The sequence below is a fragment of the Pipistrellus kuhlii genome, unplaced genomic scaffold, assembly GCF_014108245.1.
Source record: "Pipistrellus kuhlii isolate mPipKuh1 unplaced genomic scaffold, mPipKuh1.p scaffold_m20_p_11, whole genome shotgun sequence".
Lineage (NCBI taxonomy): Eukaryota > Metazoa > Chordata > Mammalia > Chiroptera > Vespertilionidae > Pipistrellus > Pipistrellus kuhlii.
Genome location: NW_023425416.1, coordinates 11881783 through 11898875, shown reverse-complemented (window position 1 = coordinate 11898875; position 17093 = coordinate 11881783).

Genomic DNA, 17093 nt, shown 5'->3' with positions numbered 1-17093 from the left:
TCTTTTATGTATGTAATATTTCTAAATACGTAGTTCTAGATAAGTAGATCATTTCAAATTGGTTGAATTCCAAGTTTTAGAGTTTTGAGTTCTAGTTATACTTAGTTGTGAGAAATGAAAATCACCATATTAGTTGAAAAACAATTTCAAAGAATTAGATGAACTCTGCCACACTTGTTCAATAAAGGAAGAAGTTTTATTTTCTATTGTTCACAAAAAGCAGGAAGAGGAAAAAAGGGGAGAGGAGGAAGTAGAAGATCATGAAACTGACACAGATATACTGGGAAACAAACAAAAGCAAAATTTAATTTGAAAATAATGTAGAATAGTAATACAGAAATGGAGTGTAGATGATGAGATATATTAGCGGTGATAAAACAAGTTGATCTAAAAAGGAAACATTTGGGGGTGGGTGAGTAATTTTTAGACTTTGCCCTATCTTTACACCTTTATATCTACTTAGTCATCAGGTTCTGCCAATGGGTGAATCCTCAGCAAAACGGGAAGATATTAAAAACTGGTCTTCGACTTACTTTCACTACCTGTACCAGGTTCTAATTCATTCCTCTAATTCTATCCCAAGTTCTTATTGTAAATTTTATTTCTAAATGAATTTGTTATCATGGAAAAATAAATATAAAACTCTAAATTGTATTTAGATTTCATTCCACCCATGGAATTGTTTGTTTTAATGAGAGATGCTTGCATGAAAAAGCCTTCACAATGTAACTGTCCAACTTTAGCTTGACTTTGCTCCCTCTTGGGTTCCATTCAAGGCCAGGGTGTCTAGTTGCCCACTATCCATGTTTACCCGAATGTCCCACAGATCACTCAAACTCACCTCCTCTTCCCAGATGCCACATCTTCCCTTTCCCTTATCCCTCACATTTAAAAAATTGTACCTCCGAAAAGCCTTCTGAATCTATTCCTCCTTCACTGTTCATCCTACTAAGTCCTTAGCCCTTAGTTCAGTCACTAATCATCTCTCATCTGGACTTGCAGTAGCTTCTAAATTGTCTGTCTGCCTCCAATCCATCTTCCATTTGGTCATCATTCTAAAATATACAATTGCCTGCTTAAAATTTTTTCAGTGGCTTCTCGTTGTTAGGATAAAACAATAAATGCATGCACATGGCATATAAGGTGCTTTGTGAGCTGGTTTCTGTCTGTTCTTCTAATCTCTCTCTACCTCATTTTTAAACATACTGCACCTAGTCATGCTGAACTAATTGTTGTTTTTCAAACAAGTCATGCTCTCTTATTCCTGGTCTTGTGTACAAGCTGTTCCTTCAGTCTGAAATGACTCCTCTTTCTCTACCTTACATCCACCTGCACTCTTCTACTCATCTTGAAGACTCAGTTCATGTCCCTTTTTTCCCCCTGAAGATTTGTTTGGGACCAATTTAGGTAATGATTTCACATAGACATTTATTCTATATAACTTACAGTCTAGTGTTTTACTTATTGCTGTATAATAAATGATTCTAATATTTAGTGGCTTACAACAAAATAAACATTAACTTCTCATCGTTTTTATGGGTCAGGAATATGGAACCACTTGTCTGGGAAGTTCTGGCTAGGGGTTTCTCATGAGGTACAGTCAACTATCAGCTGGGGCTGCAGTCATCTGAAGGCCTGAATGGGGTTGGAAGATCCACTTCCAATAGGTCACTCACGTGATTGGCAAACTGGTGCTGGATGGACCTTTCCACAAAGCTACTTAAGAATTTTCAAGAGATGAGTGACCTCCCCCAAAAACAAGCAATCCAAGAGATCAAAGCAGAAGTTGTGAATCCTTTACTACTCTTGGAAATCACCTCCTCTAACCTCCACCATACTCTGTTGTTCACATAGATTAGCCATGATTTGTTGCGGGAGAAGACTAAATAAGACATGAATACAAAATGTGAGGATCATTGGAAGCCATCCTGAGATTGACAGTGGCATACAGAATAGCAAAAATATATCATACCTTACTAGCTTCCTTTTAATGTTGACATAAGTCCTCACAGCCCATTTTCTAGAAATAGCAACCTCTTCTTTGTATTTCCGATGTAGCTCTTGTGTTCTCAGGAACAGTTTCTCCTGTTCTGTCTTAATTGTCTGGATCTGCTACAGCCCTGCTGTTTCTCCCTATGAGGATATAGTTCCATTGGTCACCACTGTCTTGCACAGATGACTGTCACCATTGCTTCTACCACTGACTTTGGGAAATGTGTGATATTTCTCCAAGAATGTGAAACAAACTCAAGAGCACAACTGAGCCCACACTGTGATTCTTAACAAGTTGTTTCAGATGGCCTAGGAAATACCAGAAAGTATTTGGTATTTATATAAATACCAGAAAATATAATGGATAGGCTAAGTTACACTGTTATTAGCAGTGCCTACTCTGAGAGTTCCACAATCTAAACTTACCCTCAGAATAGCTCAAAAAAGATCCTCTGGGAATTCTACCATAATCAGATGATGTTCTCTCAAACTATGTCCTACAAAAGACAAAGTGCAACACAATCTGTCATCAGTGTAGTTCATAAGGTTTGGGATTTCAGTTTTTAAATAACACAGGTGGAACTCAATGATCTATACCATGGCATGCTGGGCCAGGCACTCTCCATGTTTAGTTCACAGCCTCTCTTCCAGCACTGGTGGAAGAAAATAAGCCTGTGCACTCTCCCAGCATGCCTTTCCATCCAGTTCCATGACCCTCACAAACAACTGCCGAAGGAACAATATTAGTATCTATCAATAGTAATGCATAAGCCTAGCACAGTCTAAATCCACAATTAGGGAAAAACATTTCCATACAGAAATCATAGGGGCAGAAAACTACCGAAGGACTTCTTATTAACAGCTTGAAACATCTACACTTGCTTTAACTTAATTATTTCAAGATTTTCCAAGAACTATACAAGTGATTGTTTTATATTTACATAGTCCAAGAGATCACTTTAAGGTGTTTCCCAGGACTAAGGAAGAGTTAGTACCAAAGGGAAACTGGGTCCTTCGCTTTTAGGTGGTAGAGTTTCCAGCTGCTTGACTCAAGGTTAAAAAATAAAACCTGGGCTTCCACCAGACTGATTATATCACCTACGGTAATTACTTCTTGGAAAGCATGTCTCCTCTTCATTAGAGAGCCTGGAGATCAGACAGTAAAAATGGGAAATGAAAGAGATATTAAAGGTGTAAGTGATTCCTAGAGATAGGAAATATAATGTCAAGCACATGTCATGTGGAAACAGTGGGCTGCAGTGAAATGACAAGAGATTTTTTGAGTCGGACAAATTAGGTCCACTATGTAGTGGGCGCTTTTCCTGTGGTGAGGTAACTCAGACTTAACTTCTCTGAACCTTGCTTTCTTCACCTGTTAAATGATGGTAACAAAATCTACCTCACAGGGTTGAGAGTTAAATGAGAAAATACATAATCAACCTCTAGCAAGCAGGTAGGCAGGTTGTGCTCCAGGTACAGCACTGGGTACTGAAACAGATTGGTGAACAGATAAAAATGAGTCACTGTTTCACTGAGATTCCAGTCCAGAGGGAAGGCAGGCAATAAACAAAGAACTACCTAATTACAATGGTAATGAATGCGATAAGGAAGAAGCCTAGGGTATCACAAAAGGAGACCTGACCTAATTAAGGTGGTAGGAAATGTGGCCAGGAGTTAGTGACACCAAAGGTGAGGAGCCTGAATTAGGTGAGAGCATGTCAGGTTTCAGTTGGAACATTCTAGGCTTCTGGACGGTGCTCCATAAATGGAACCTGCTATTTATTATTATTATTTATTCAATAAATATTTATTGAGTATCTACCATGTGTACTGTGTTACTAGGCATACTGAGGATACAATAAATGTGTGAACTTGAGCAAAAAGCTTAACTTTTTGAGCTTTAATATGTTCATATGTAAAATATGAATATTAATAGTACCTACCTCTTTACTACTTTTTTGAGGACTCAATGAAATGATGTATGTAAAGTGTTTAACAATGTTTCACATAGGGAGAAGATAAAATGTGCTAATAATATTATTGTTGTTCCTTAGTCAGGACTGACATTATAATTTAGAGGGCTCAGTGCAAAATGAAAATGAAGGGCCTCTTGTTAAAAAATTATTAACAATTTTAATACTGCAGTAGCAGAATATTAAGTGTGGGGCCCTGTGTGATTGCCAACAATCATGAAGATAGCCCTATCACTAATTATATCATATACATACATTTATATAGCTTACCAATCCAAAAAAGATTGAATTTTTCTGGGAGGCAAATTCCAGAATTCAGTCCATTAAATTTAGTTTGAACTTATATAGATGTGCCCCCTAAAACCAAATCAATCCAGTTGAACTCTATTCTGTAAACAATTATTAAGCACCTGCTATATGAAAAAATAAGGCTAGCTGCTGAGAACAGAAAGATGAGAAGCTATGGACTCAATATTCAGAATACTCACACTTTTATAGGACAACTTCCTTGGCTACAGTGATTTTTCTTTACCTAAGCCTACATGATGAGGATTTACTATTAAAGGGGCACTAACTCCTACATTAAATTTGGTAAAACTCAAACTATATAAATGAAAAATCTTTCTTCCACCCGTATTCTCCAATCCATACCTCTACCAATTGTTCCCCTCTACGAAGGTTATCACTGTTTCTGACTTCTTGTACATTTTCCAAGAAAATGCTCTGCATATACATATACAGGCATGTGCTTGAGCTTGCAAAAACATAAATTGCCCACTCATTGCTTATTCATTCAAGATGTCTTAAAAATACAATAGTATTATACTTATAAATGATTACCTTGGAGATTGTTACATTATCCATTCATACAGAGTTGCTTCTTTATTTTTAACTTGGAGATTGTTCCATAGCTCACTCTTAGGGAGCTGCTTCATTCTTTTTTTAATCATCTACACAGTTTCCCATTGCATGAATATATTTAACCAGTACTCTATTGATTTTCTACTAGGTTGGTCCCACTATTTTGCAAATATAATCCTGAAATGAATATCCTTTTACTTTAATTTTTAAATATATTTTTATTGATTTCAGAGAGGAAGGGAGAGGGAGAGAGAGATAGAATCTATAGAAACTTAAATAATAGAGAATCATTGAGCAGCTGCCTCCTTTACTGGGGATCGAGCCTGCAATCCAGACATGTGCCCTTGACTGGAATCGAACTTGGGACCCTTCAGTCCATAGGCCAATGATCTATCCATTGAGCCAAACCAGCTAGGGCTTGAATACCTTTTTAGACAGTAAGATTATTTTGAAATAAGTGACTTTGTGAAGGTAGTAACGGTTGGCTTCTAATCAAATTAATAAGTACTTGGTTGAGACTGGGTTATAGATGAATATTAAGAGTACAAAGTGTTCAATATATATGCTGTGTCTGAAATATGTTCCTCCAAACAAAAGAAAACCATAAAAGCCAACAGGAAATTTCCACCCCCTTAGTCAGACTCCTTGTATTCCCAAGAACATAGATGGGCCTTATCCAGTGTTCTCCAGGTCCACAGTAGAACTTTGTCATATTAATAGTGAAAAGTTTTTTGTATAGTCCATGCCTTGGCACAAAGAACTTCCCCTAGAGAGTTTGAATCTACCAGTATAGTCATACAAATATTCATTTGTCACACAAGTAATTCATCAAAAGGCCTTTGGACATGGAAGCGGAGGAACATGTTTCCTTTTGCCCTGCCCATTGACCTTTTTTTTTTTTTTTTTTTTTTTTTTTTTACTTCATTTTGGAAGAGTACAGAGAACTCCCACACACTTCTAATTCAAATTTACCATTTTTTAACATTTGTCGACATTTCTCTCCCCCCCCCTCTCTCTCTCTCTTTCTCTCTCTCTTTCTTTCTTTCTCTCTCTCTCTCTCTCTCCTAGTTTTCTCCCTGAATTATTTGAGAGTAGGTAGCATATGAATGCTCCTTTACTCCTTGATACCTCAGGTGTGTTTCCCAAAAACAAGGATATCCCATTGATTGGAGTGTGTGGCGGCGGGGAAGAGTGAGGGAGGAGAGACTGACCTGGCTACTACTTCCTGGGTACTTCAGCTGACCTTTTAGAGAATCGTGGACTTTAAGAGTTAGAAGGAACCTAAAGGTGTTTAGTTAAATCTTTCTTTTACACACAGGGAAACCCAGAATTAGCAAATTAGTCAGCCAAGGTCACATTGCCAGTCTCCAGGAGAAGATCTTTTATTCTGGCTCTTTACACTCTACAAGGCATTAGGGAACATCTGGTCCAAACTGTTCAATAAATTTTACAAATGAGAAAACTATGGCTCAGAGAAAGTTTGATTTGTCAAAGATTACATAGCAGGTTACTTGCCTGGATTCCATTGGCAACTACAGCTCTTTGCTAAGAGGCTTAAGGAGAGGACTGATATTCCTGAATGAATACTCAGTGAATAAGCTAAGTGAATATCTAATATTTTTGTCTGTCCAGCAGCCCTTCCCCCTCCTTCTGGCAAGAGCTTTGGGAAACTATCCCTCTTCCATTGGATACAGAGTTAGTGGGACTGTCTTTCCAAGGGCCTTGCCCTTTTGGCCATGAAATGGGCATGTAACCCAACCTAGGTCAATGGTCTCTGGAGTATTGAATTTTGAGGAGAGAGTCTCAAGGATTGAAAATGGTGACTAATTCCTCTTAAAGGTGGTGCCCTGAAGAGGCTGTTAGTGGCTTTTTTTTTTTACTCAGCCACTCTGCTTTCCATCCACCTGAGACTTGCTTCTTTAGTATTTATTTTCATTCTCCCGGGTACTCCAGTGTGCTTCCAATTATTTCCACAGACTTAAATTGACATACATTCTGTTGCTTGCTAGACTAGGACCCTAAACAATAATAGCAGACTAGAAAAAAATTTCAGAAACATTTGTCCAAGCGAAACTGTGACTTACGTTGCATAGAAAAAAGTTGGGCCTGATGCCCTTCCTTCAAGCTTAGTGTGGAAATGCTTTTCAGACTCATCACACTGCTATTCAGTCTACTTTCACACTCTACTTTCACACTCCAAGAAGTGACTGTTCCTGGAAAAACAGAGCAACCTTTCTGTTAACTGTAGCTCTTAGAAATGTCTCCAGCATGGGGACACCACTTAGTCAGCAGTTATTTTAAATCCATTTTCCCCAAACTGCCCCATCTGGACTGTTAAGAGTGTTGAAATACAATCTGACTTGAGTACAAAGGCATAGGGTGGGCTCCCTGCCTGATTGACTCCAGGGCCTGCTGCCAGCAGGAAGTGAAGACACCGCTCATTGTCTTTCCTGACCTCCTGAGAAGACTTTTGGAAGGAAGTCACACATATGCAAGAATGGCATTCAGACAGTGTAGTCTGAATCTGCATCCAGGAAAAAAATCTTCATAAAAGCATAATCATCTGCAGAGGTTCCTAAGCTCATGCTGAAAACAGCTTTTCCTCCTTAAAAAATTACTTTAATATTATTTAAAGCTAGAGGCCCAGTGCATGAAATTCAAGCACGGGCTGGGTCCTTAGACCTGGCCAGTGATCAGAGCCAATCTGTGGGGTAACCGGTGAGGCAATCAGGTGGGGGGGTCCCTCTGCTGGCACCCACGTTGGCCGGCCTGGCACCACCCATTCGCTGGCTCTGTCCTCTGCCACTGCCACTGGTCACCTCCCTCTGTGAGGCGATTGGTGAGGTGATTGATGAGGCGATTGGGGGGCCCCCACCTTTGCTAGCCTGGGGTCTTCGGGCAGCTCCTGTGTTAAGCATCTGCCCTCTGATGGTCACTGTGTGTCATAGCAAGCGGTTGTTCCACGCATTGTTATGCTGTTTGGTTGATTTGCATATTAGGCTTTTATTTATAGTGTAATCTAACTATATATCATCTATATTATTTATAATTTAATATTTAAAAAATATTATTACACAGCAGTTTAGTTTCTCATTAGCCACTCATGAACCAGATATTTGTATAGCCAAAAATTCAATTATTTAACAAATTTTTGTGCCTACTATAATAATACTGTGTCACACTATATTAAGTACTGGAGAAATAGTAGGAAGGAAAATCAGGCAGGGTCCTTACTCTTACATGCTTACAGTGCAGAAGGAAAACAAACATTAATGAAGATGTTATCCTCATACCCTATTACAAATTAGTACTCGTTCTATGAATAAGAATAGTGAGTTACTTTCCTTAAAACAAATAGTTCCCATAATTCTAATGAATTTCTTAAAAGGACTATGGAACAAGCCTTCCTCTATTCCATTAGCCTATAAGTGGTCAGTAAATGTACATATCTCCACAGCTCTGGTAAAAAAGAAAACAATAAAAAACTATAGATCTAGTGTCCCTTTTAGAACAAAATATAGTGATTCTGCCTTTATTTTCTCATTGCATTAATTATGAATGTGTTCAAAGGCACATAGAAAAGGAAAATCACTCAGACAAAATGTCCTAATGGATAAAAGACCACCATTTCCATTTGAAAGGCAAATACAAATGGGGAGATATATTTATTTTCTATTGTTGCTAAAATAAAATGCCACAAATTTAGTGGTGTAAAACAACACGCATGAATTATATTAAAGTTTTATAGTCAGAAGTTTGACAGTGTCTCACTAAGCTAAAATCAAGGTATTGGCAGAACTGAAATCTTTGCTGGAGAGTCTAGGAGCAGAATACTGTACTTTCCTTGCCTTTTCCAAACCCTTCCTTCATCCCTTGTTTTTTTGCCCCCTCCCTCCGTCTTTAAAGTGAGCAATATATTTAGTCTTCATATCACATCTCTCTGCCCTGACTTCTGCCTCCACTTTTAAGGGCTCATGCAATTAAAAGTGGCTTTACCCAGATAATCCAGGATTATGTCCTAGCTCAAATTCTGTACCTTTAATCATACCTGCAGAGTCTCCTTTGCTTAACATTCATTGGTACTGGGAATTAGAATGTGGGTATCTATGAAGTATTTCATTCTGCCTACCACAGAAGGCATGGGAATGTTCTTGTGAAGAGTGACGAAAGCAGAGACTTTAGTGCTTCATTCTGTGGGGATAAAGCAATAGGTACAAGGTGACAGCATTTTTCTCCGTAGCACCAAATTGCTTACAGTGGTCATCTCCAGGCAGTGGAACTATGGGGTAATTTTTATTTTTTCCCATAAAATAAAATAATTTTTAAAGAAACATATTGTGGCCTAGCCAGTGTGGCTCAGTGGCTGAGCGTTGACCTATGAACCAGTGGAGGCAGGGGAAGAGAGGAGGGAAAATTGGGGGACATCTGTAATACTCTCAACAATAAAGATTTTAAAAATCCGCAACTTTGAATCAAGGAGGGATATATATGTATGCTCATTTTTATTTTATTACAATTTTTCTGTACATTTGAACATTTTTATAATAAAGAATTATAAAGTGCATAATTTTATATTATTCTCATTGTTTTCAAGCACAACTTCAGCATCTAACTAGAGGGGATGGATAAGTTACAAAATCAAGGCAAGTTTTTGCCCTGGTGGTGTAGCTAAGTGGTTAGGGTGTTGGCCCACAAACTGAAGTGTCTCTGGTTTGATTCCTGGTAAAGGGCACATATTTGGGTTGCAGGTTCAATCCCTGGCCCTAGTTGGAACGAGTGTGGGAGGCAACAGATCTATGCGTCTCTCTCACATCAATGTTTCTAAACACTCCCCCAACACTCTCTCTCTCTCTCTCTCTCTCTCTCTCTCTCTCTCTCTCTCTCTCTCTCAAGTCAATGGGGAAAATATCCTCTGATGAAGATTAACAAAAATAAAATAAAATACCTTCCCAGAATTTTTTTTTTAAAGCAACTATCTTTGTCACTGATACCAAGTCATTTAATTAGATCCCAGGAAATTGGAGAGATGAACCCACCTGGTTTTACTTGAAAAGTCTCAAAGATCTCTGAGAAATTCTCCAAAGTATAGCCATTTGATGAGGTGCTGTTGACCATTATCAATGACAGTGTTGTAACATAGTAGCAACAATGCCTTTTTCTAAAACAAAAGCTCTAATGGAACTTATTACAAGGAAACAAATAATGATATTAAAAAACAATGATTCAAAATGTCATAATTTTCCCAGAACAAAGAATATACTTAAAATGCATTTTTTAAAGTCACTAAATGAATAAAACCACCATATAAACAATCTCTGATGTTTCAATTGGTTATTTAACTAAATTATGTAAAAATAAACCCAGATATACCAATAAAATTTCAGAAAGAAAATGCCTTAGGTGACTTTTTGACCCATCCTTTTTTTTTTAAACATTTGCTGCATTCCAAGTAACTTTCTTAAACTGATTATTAAAAGCAAGAGAATACTTTCAGTAATCAAAAGGGATCTTATAAGAGTGATAAAAATAAACATAATTTCTTTCTTTCTTCTTCTTCTTCCCTCCCAGTACTGGCTTTTTGCTATTGATATAAAGTATTTGTCACTTTTAGGAATAAGGTTGCTACTGGTCATTTTTCCATTTCTAATAAATAATATGACTTTTTTTTTTTTTTAAGGGCATTCATCATGTGGCTTAGAAAAACATCTGGAAGGATATAGCTCACAAACTGATAATAGTGGTCAACTCTGGACTGAGGATTTGTGATGAGGCAAGAGAGGACTTTTACTTTTCTTACTTTGCTTATTTGAATGTATGCAATGAATATGCATTAGTTTAATCAATTCCTCCCTTCCCCCAAAAAAATTAGTAAATGTTTTTTTAAAGAAAACAAAACAAACACATTCATGTACTTTAGATTTAGCGTAATGATTTAGGATCCCTCACTTAGTCTTTTTGGGTCTCAGTTTTCCTATATATAAAATGGGATTAATATCACTCAGAGAGGTCATGAGAAGAATGCCTTACCACATGGCAAATACACATCCAATAAAGGTTTCTTCCCTGAGCCTCAGGTTCTTTGCCTGTAAAATGAGGGAACTAGATTAGTTGTCTGTGATCCTTTTGAGAATTAATATTCTGGTACCCTCTTTTTAAGTTCACAGAAAAAGATTGCTAATTGAAAAATAAATGTCTTTACTTGTCTTCAGGTAATTATTTTCCTTTTATTTTCTGTAGAACCAGGAAACCAAAAACAGATGAGCAGTAACTCTGGAATGTTTGGGCCACTCCACCCTGGGCACCTGGGAAATGACAGGGTATTTCCATTCATTAGAATCTCCCTTATGAGGAGAGCCTTCCTTATTGGGAAAGGATCAAACGTAGTTCTAGTAAGCCAGTGTGTGCCATTAAAAGTATTATATGCTCTCAATTTTAATCTTTGAGTATTCAAGGCCTCCTTTTTAATTAGTTTGCTTACCTATATTTGCAATCCAGATACTCTGCGAAAGCAGTTATGCAAGTGTTCCATAATTTATTACATCAAATGTCATTGGTTAAAGTCCAATTAGATCATTATCACTTTAAGGAAGGGTTGCATTTTTAATGAGCTTAAAGCTTTGTCTCCTACACAACTGAAATTCTAATAATTGCCTGTCTTTCATGGTATCAGGGGAATAATTCCACAATAAATTCTCTCTTTGCTTTCCTAAGATTGAAAAGTAGCATGGTTCATAGCAGTAGTAATAGTTATTTGTCTATTTAAAAAGATAAAAATAGAAAAGGGAGAGAAAGCTACAACATTGAGGAATACTACCATTCCAAATTTCTCGAAACATGGTATGTTTTATATTTAATTAAAGCGTTGTATGGATACAGGGTCATAAAGAGGAACACCCACATGGCTTAGAATTCTAAATATCTCTTGTATGAGATTTCCTAATTTAAGCCTTTTCTGTGCTTGCCGAATACCAGTGGGTGAAGAACGCCTTCAATGTAGTTTTTGGCATTTCCAGCTCCCCGCATAGCTTGGTAGGATTCTTTACCCTTCCAGGTTATAGCAATCCCAAATTTTCTTTCTTTCTTTCTTAGTTTCTTTCTTTCTTTCTTTCTTTCTTTCTTTCTTTCTTTTTCTTTCTTTCTTTCTTTCTTTCTCTTCTTCTCTTCTCTCTCTCTCCCTCTCCTCTCTCTCTCTCTCTCTCTCTCTCTCTCTCTCTCTCTCTCTCTCTCTCTCTTTCTTTCTTTTTTTTAGAGTTGAAGTCCAACTTGCAACAGAAAGATTTTCTAGCCCCACCTCCCCAAGGCTTCCCCAAAACCTACATCCAAGGGCTCCAAACCCCAGTGCCCTTGGGGTCATAGGGGGAGTCCAGGTCTAGGAAGTACATGGGCACTGAGTGTGGTGGAATTATAGCCAGGAAAGAAAATGCTGAATTTTTATCTCTCTCTCTCTCTCTCTCTCTCTCTCTCTCTCTCTCTCTCTCTCTCTCTCTCTCTCTCTCTCTCTCTCTCTCTCTCCCTTTTTGGGGGGGGAGGATGTCTCTCTTCTGGATCTTGATCAATATAAAAAAGCCAGAGGGTCTTGGTGGGTGGGTCTGATGAGGGAATCTCAGAAACAATGAATTGAGATGGTGGAGGGAACCAATGACCACAGCCTGGCCAACCCTTGAAGAATTTCATGTTTCTGTGTCTAATTGCAACATGGACAGACGTGTTGGAGGCTGAATATTCTGGCAGAGAAGCCATGCTGTTCCCAGGACCTTGGGGATACTTCCAAAGGCAGCCAGACTACTCACCCATCCCAAATTTTCTTGCGGAAAAAACGCCTATTCTGTTTGTTTAATTTTAAGAGGTATTATAGTAGAACTGATTATAAAGTGACACTTATGTTTCCATATTTATGAACAAGTTTCTATATATACAAAGTAAAGGCCAGGTGCATGAAAATTCATGCTCTGGAGGGGGGGGTCCCTCAGCCCTGGCCTTGCCCTCTCAGTGTGGGAGCCCTCAGGGACCAGAGGCCACGTGGAGATCAGGCTAGGTGATGCTCCATCATACCTCTGCTACTGCCACTGCCAGCAGTGCAAGCCTCAGCTGGCCCTGGTTACCTGAGCCTCAGCCAGCCCTGGGGGCTGGGCTGCTGCCATTCCAGGCTTGCCTTACCTCAGGCCAACACTGGGCGTCTGGGAGGCAGAGGGGTCTGGGGGACTCCTGAGGCAGGCATGCGGCAAGGTTGGGCCCACCTAGGGGTAGGCCTGGACTTGCTGCATGCCTGCCACCCCAGCAGGGCTGAGGGGACTGGGTACTGCCATTTTGTGACTGATTCTTTTTATGGTTTTGTGACTTCATTTCTGACTGGTTCTTTTTATGGTTTCCATGCCCTCTTTTATTCTGTTGAAGTTTTCATTAAGTGCATTGAACATCTTCATAGCCAGTGTTTTGAACTCTGCATCTAGCAGACTTCTTATCTCCATTTTGTTTAGTTCTCTTTTTCTGGAAGTTTTGTTCAGTTCTTTCATTTGGGACGTTTGTCTCCTCATTTTGGCAGCCTCTTTGTGTTTGTTTTTACGTATTAGGTGGAACTGCTGCCTCTCTCAGGCTTGGTAGAATGTCCTAATGTAGTAGATGTCCTGTAGGGTTGAGAGGCACAGCCTCCCACATCACCTATGCTGGGCACTCCTGTTGTAATTGATCCTTGATTGCTGTTGGCACATCAGTGGAAGGGATTTACTCCCATTGGCTGCAAGGACTGGCTGTAACCACCTACTACTGTGCAATATCAGCTGGGCGGGGGCCCACCCACATAGCAGGTCTTACTTCAGTGCACCTCTGGTGCTCGCTGAGTCTGCCCCTTGAGTGAGTTACTGGTTGAATGGTGCTTCAACATAGTCTAAGCTGCCCCCCAAGTGTGTTGCCTCTGGGGGTCTCCCAGAAGGTGCAACCCAAGGTCAGTCACCACTTGTGTCCTGACTGGGACCCGCTGGCTTAAGCTACAAAGCAATCTTGAGATGGCTGCTATTTGTGCTGGGTTTAAGGGTACCCAGGAGAGGCCAAGCTGTGAAGGTTGGCTAGTGCCAGGCCTGGGACACTTAGCAAGAGGTACAGGTCATGCTGATTCCAGATGCTGGAGTTTTAGAGATTTGTTTGTTTGTTTTAGAGATTTGTTTGTTTGTTTGTTTGTTTTAGAGATTTTAGGAAAGTCTGAAGCATTAGCCAAGATAGGCCATTCTTATGGAAAAGCCACTGGAAATCAAGTTTGGGTGGGCCCACGAGTTTGGTGGGGCAGGGTCTCAGGGAATCACCAAGGTAAGGTGATCGATGATAATCAGGTTGATGAAGATTCAGATATTTCTCCCACCTGCCAGCTCTATGCTGGGAGAGCTAATTAAAATAATAATGACCTCTGTCAGTACTTTTGTTTGGGGGAAAGGTGCCCCCATCTTTTAACCTGATGCCAGGCAATTCAGTTCCTCCCCATATATCTCTGGTGCCTTTCCAGCTGCTATCCTAGAGCTGGAGCTCAGAGGGAAGGAGTCAGAGTAAGTATGTGCACAAGCCTTTTGAGAGGATCTGTGTGGGACTCCAACAGATCTCCATTTCACTCAGCCTCAATCCCTGCTGGGTTTTATAGCCAGAAGTTATGGAGATTTCTCTTTTTGGCCCTGGAACTGTGGGCTTAGGGGACTGGTGTGGGGCTGGGACCCCTTGCTCTCAGGGGGAACCTTTGCAGCAGAGATATCCCTCCCAATTTTTATCTGCCACATGTGGGTGTGGGACCAGCCTGTTCCTTGTCTCTTTCCCTCCTTCCAATCTTGATGTGGCTTCATCTTTAAATCCCCTTTGTATGACTTCTATTCATGTAGATTTCAGGTGTTACTGAATGATGTCTGTAGTTTAGTTGTAATTTTGATGTGGTTGTGGGAGGATTTGAGCACTTTATTTACCTCTGCCACCATCCTGACTGGAGGTCCCATTACTCTTGATATACTTATTATGGCAATGATTTTTTTGTGTCATCAACTAAATTGTGAGCAACTCAACGGAGTCTTTTTTCTTCTTCTTTTCATTGTTGTATTTCCAGAGCCTTTCAAAGTATCTATTGTATTTCCCAGTAGGCATTCAATTAAATATTTATAGAATGAATGAATGGAAGAATGCATAAACAACTTATAAATTGATGTGGAGTACTCTTTAGAAGTGTGTGCAGGGCTGAAACTGGTTTGGCTCAGTGGATAGAGAGTCAGCCTGCGGAATGAAAGGTCCTGGGTTCGATTCCAGTCAAGGGCATGTACCTTGGTTGCTGGCACATCCCAATGGGGGGTGTGCAAGAGGCAGCTGATCAATGATTCTCTCTCATCGATGTTTCTAGCTCTCTATTCCTCTCTCTTCCTCTCTGTAAAAAATCAATTAAAAATATATTTTTTTAAAAAAAGAAAAAAGAAAAGAAATGTGTGCAGGAACCTGTATTACTTTATTGCACATAAGCCTAAAAGTTAACCGAAATGAAAACATTTCATCCCTTTATTTTATTCTTTCCTTTATTTATTTATTTTTTTAAAATTATCTTTTTATTGAAAGTATTACAGATGTTCCCTTTGTTTGTGTGTGTGTTGTTGTTTTTTTCCCATTGACCCCCTCCACCCTGTACCTGCTCCTCCCAGGCCTTCACCACTCTATTGTCCGTGTCCATGGGTTATGCATCTATGCATATAAGTTCCCTTGTTAATCACTCCCCTCACAACCCTTTACCCCTGCTTCCCCTCTGAAATTTGTCAATTTGTTCCATGTCATCCTCTTATTTTAAAACTTTTCAACATATCCTTATTTTTCTCTATAATAAAGTATGTTGAACACAGTTCAATAAATATTTGCTGAATTAATGATACCTTTAAAAAATATACAAGTTCTTTATAATCTAAAGCATATTATTTTCTCCACTTTGTGCACTCCTATTTTATCCTGTAATAATGAGTAACAATATATAATTTTCATTCAAGAATTAAATATTAGGAGCTGGGATATTGGTCCACTGTTTCAAATAACCTTATTCCTTTTCATGATAGTCCCTCTTTTTTGGAATTTATTAAACTATTCATCAAATATCATATTTATTGTGGTTATCTACTCTCCTTCCTTTCCCTACAAGGCTGCCCCTGAGCCCTTTTTTGTGCTTGCCTCCATTTTTTTTAGCCCTGGTCATATCAAAGTGGTTATCTCTGTTTGTCATCCATCTATATTCTCACCCCTATTCCATAATACCCATATATGCCCTCAGAGGGCAGAAGTTGAGGTTTTGTTCACCTACATGTCCCCAGGGCTCAGCACAAAGTTTAGAACAGGACCAAACCCTATATATAAGTATTGAAATGAATAATATTTACTCTTTATTGAGTAACATGGATTGTCACCTTGAATTCTAATAATAATAGGTGAGTTATGAATTATCTCCATTTTATAGATGAGAAAACCAGGCTTGAAAACGTTTGGAAAGTTGCTCAAGGTCAAGTGGTAGAGTCTGTTGTCAATGGAATAGGGTAAAGCCATCATTGATTCAAAATGAGTAAGGTTCCTTCCCACCATCTTTTCTTTTTTTAAAAAACAAACAAACAAATAAACAAACATATTTTATTAATTTTTTACAGAGAGGAAGGGAGAAGAGACATTGATCAGCTGCCTCCTGCACACTCCGCACTGAGGATGTGCCCACAACCCAGGTACATGCCCTTGACCAGAATCGAACCTGGGACCCCTCAGTACTATGCTCAATCGACTGAGCCAAACAGGTTAGGTCCCACCATTTTTTCCTGAAATTTCCTTTAAGGCTTTGCAATTTCTCCTTCTTGAGAGCAATCATATACCTTAATATTATGAGTGCTGGAAATAACCTTTTTTTTTTTTTTCCATATTGGAAATTGTTCGACCTCTCTCTGGAAGCAACGTGATTTTAAACTTGTTTAAATCACTCATTCTGGGGACAGAACCTGCCTTGGAGTCCTGGGGAACATGATAGGCCCATTGAGATGGAATTAGTGGCTGAGAAAGTTTTTCTCTGGGCACCACACACAATGAAGACTTTCTCAGGGGAGAACGGCCTCTCACCTTGGGCACACACAGTCCAGGACCTGTGGAAATTGGGTTGCTGACACCCAAGGCAGCTGAGGGGACACTGTACTGCCCACAGATAAGGTGGCTATTAATAACACCTCCTCTGGCGGGCCTGCTCTCTTTGCTCCTTAGTATTTTCAACGAGGGCTACAGTGAATAAACTTTGGT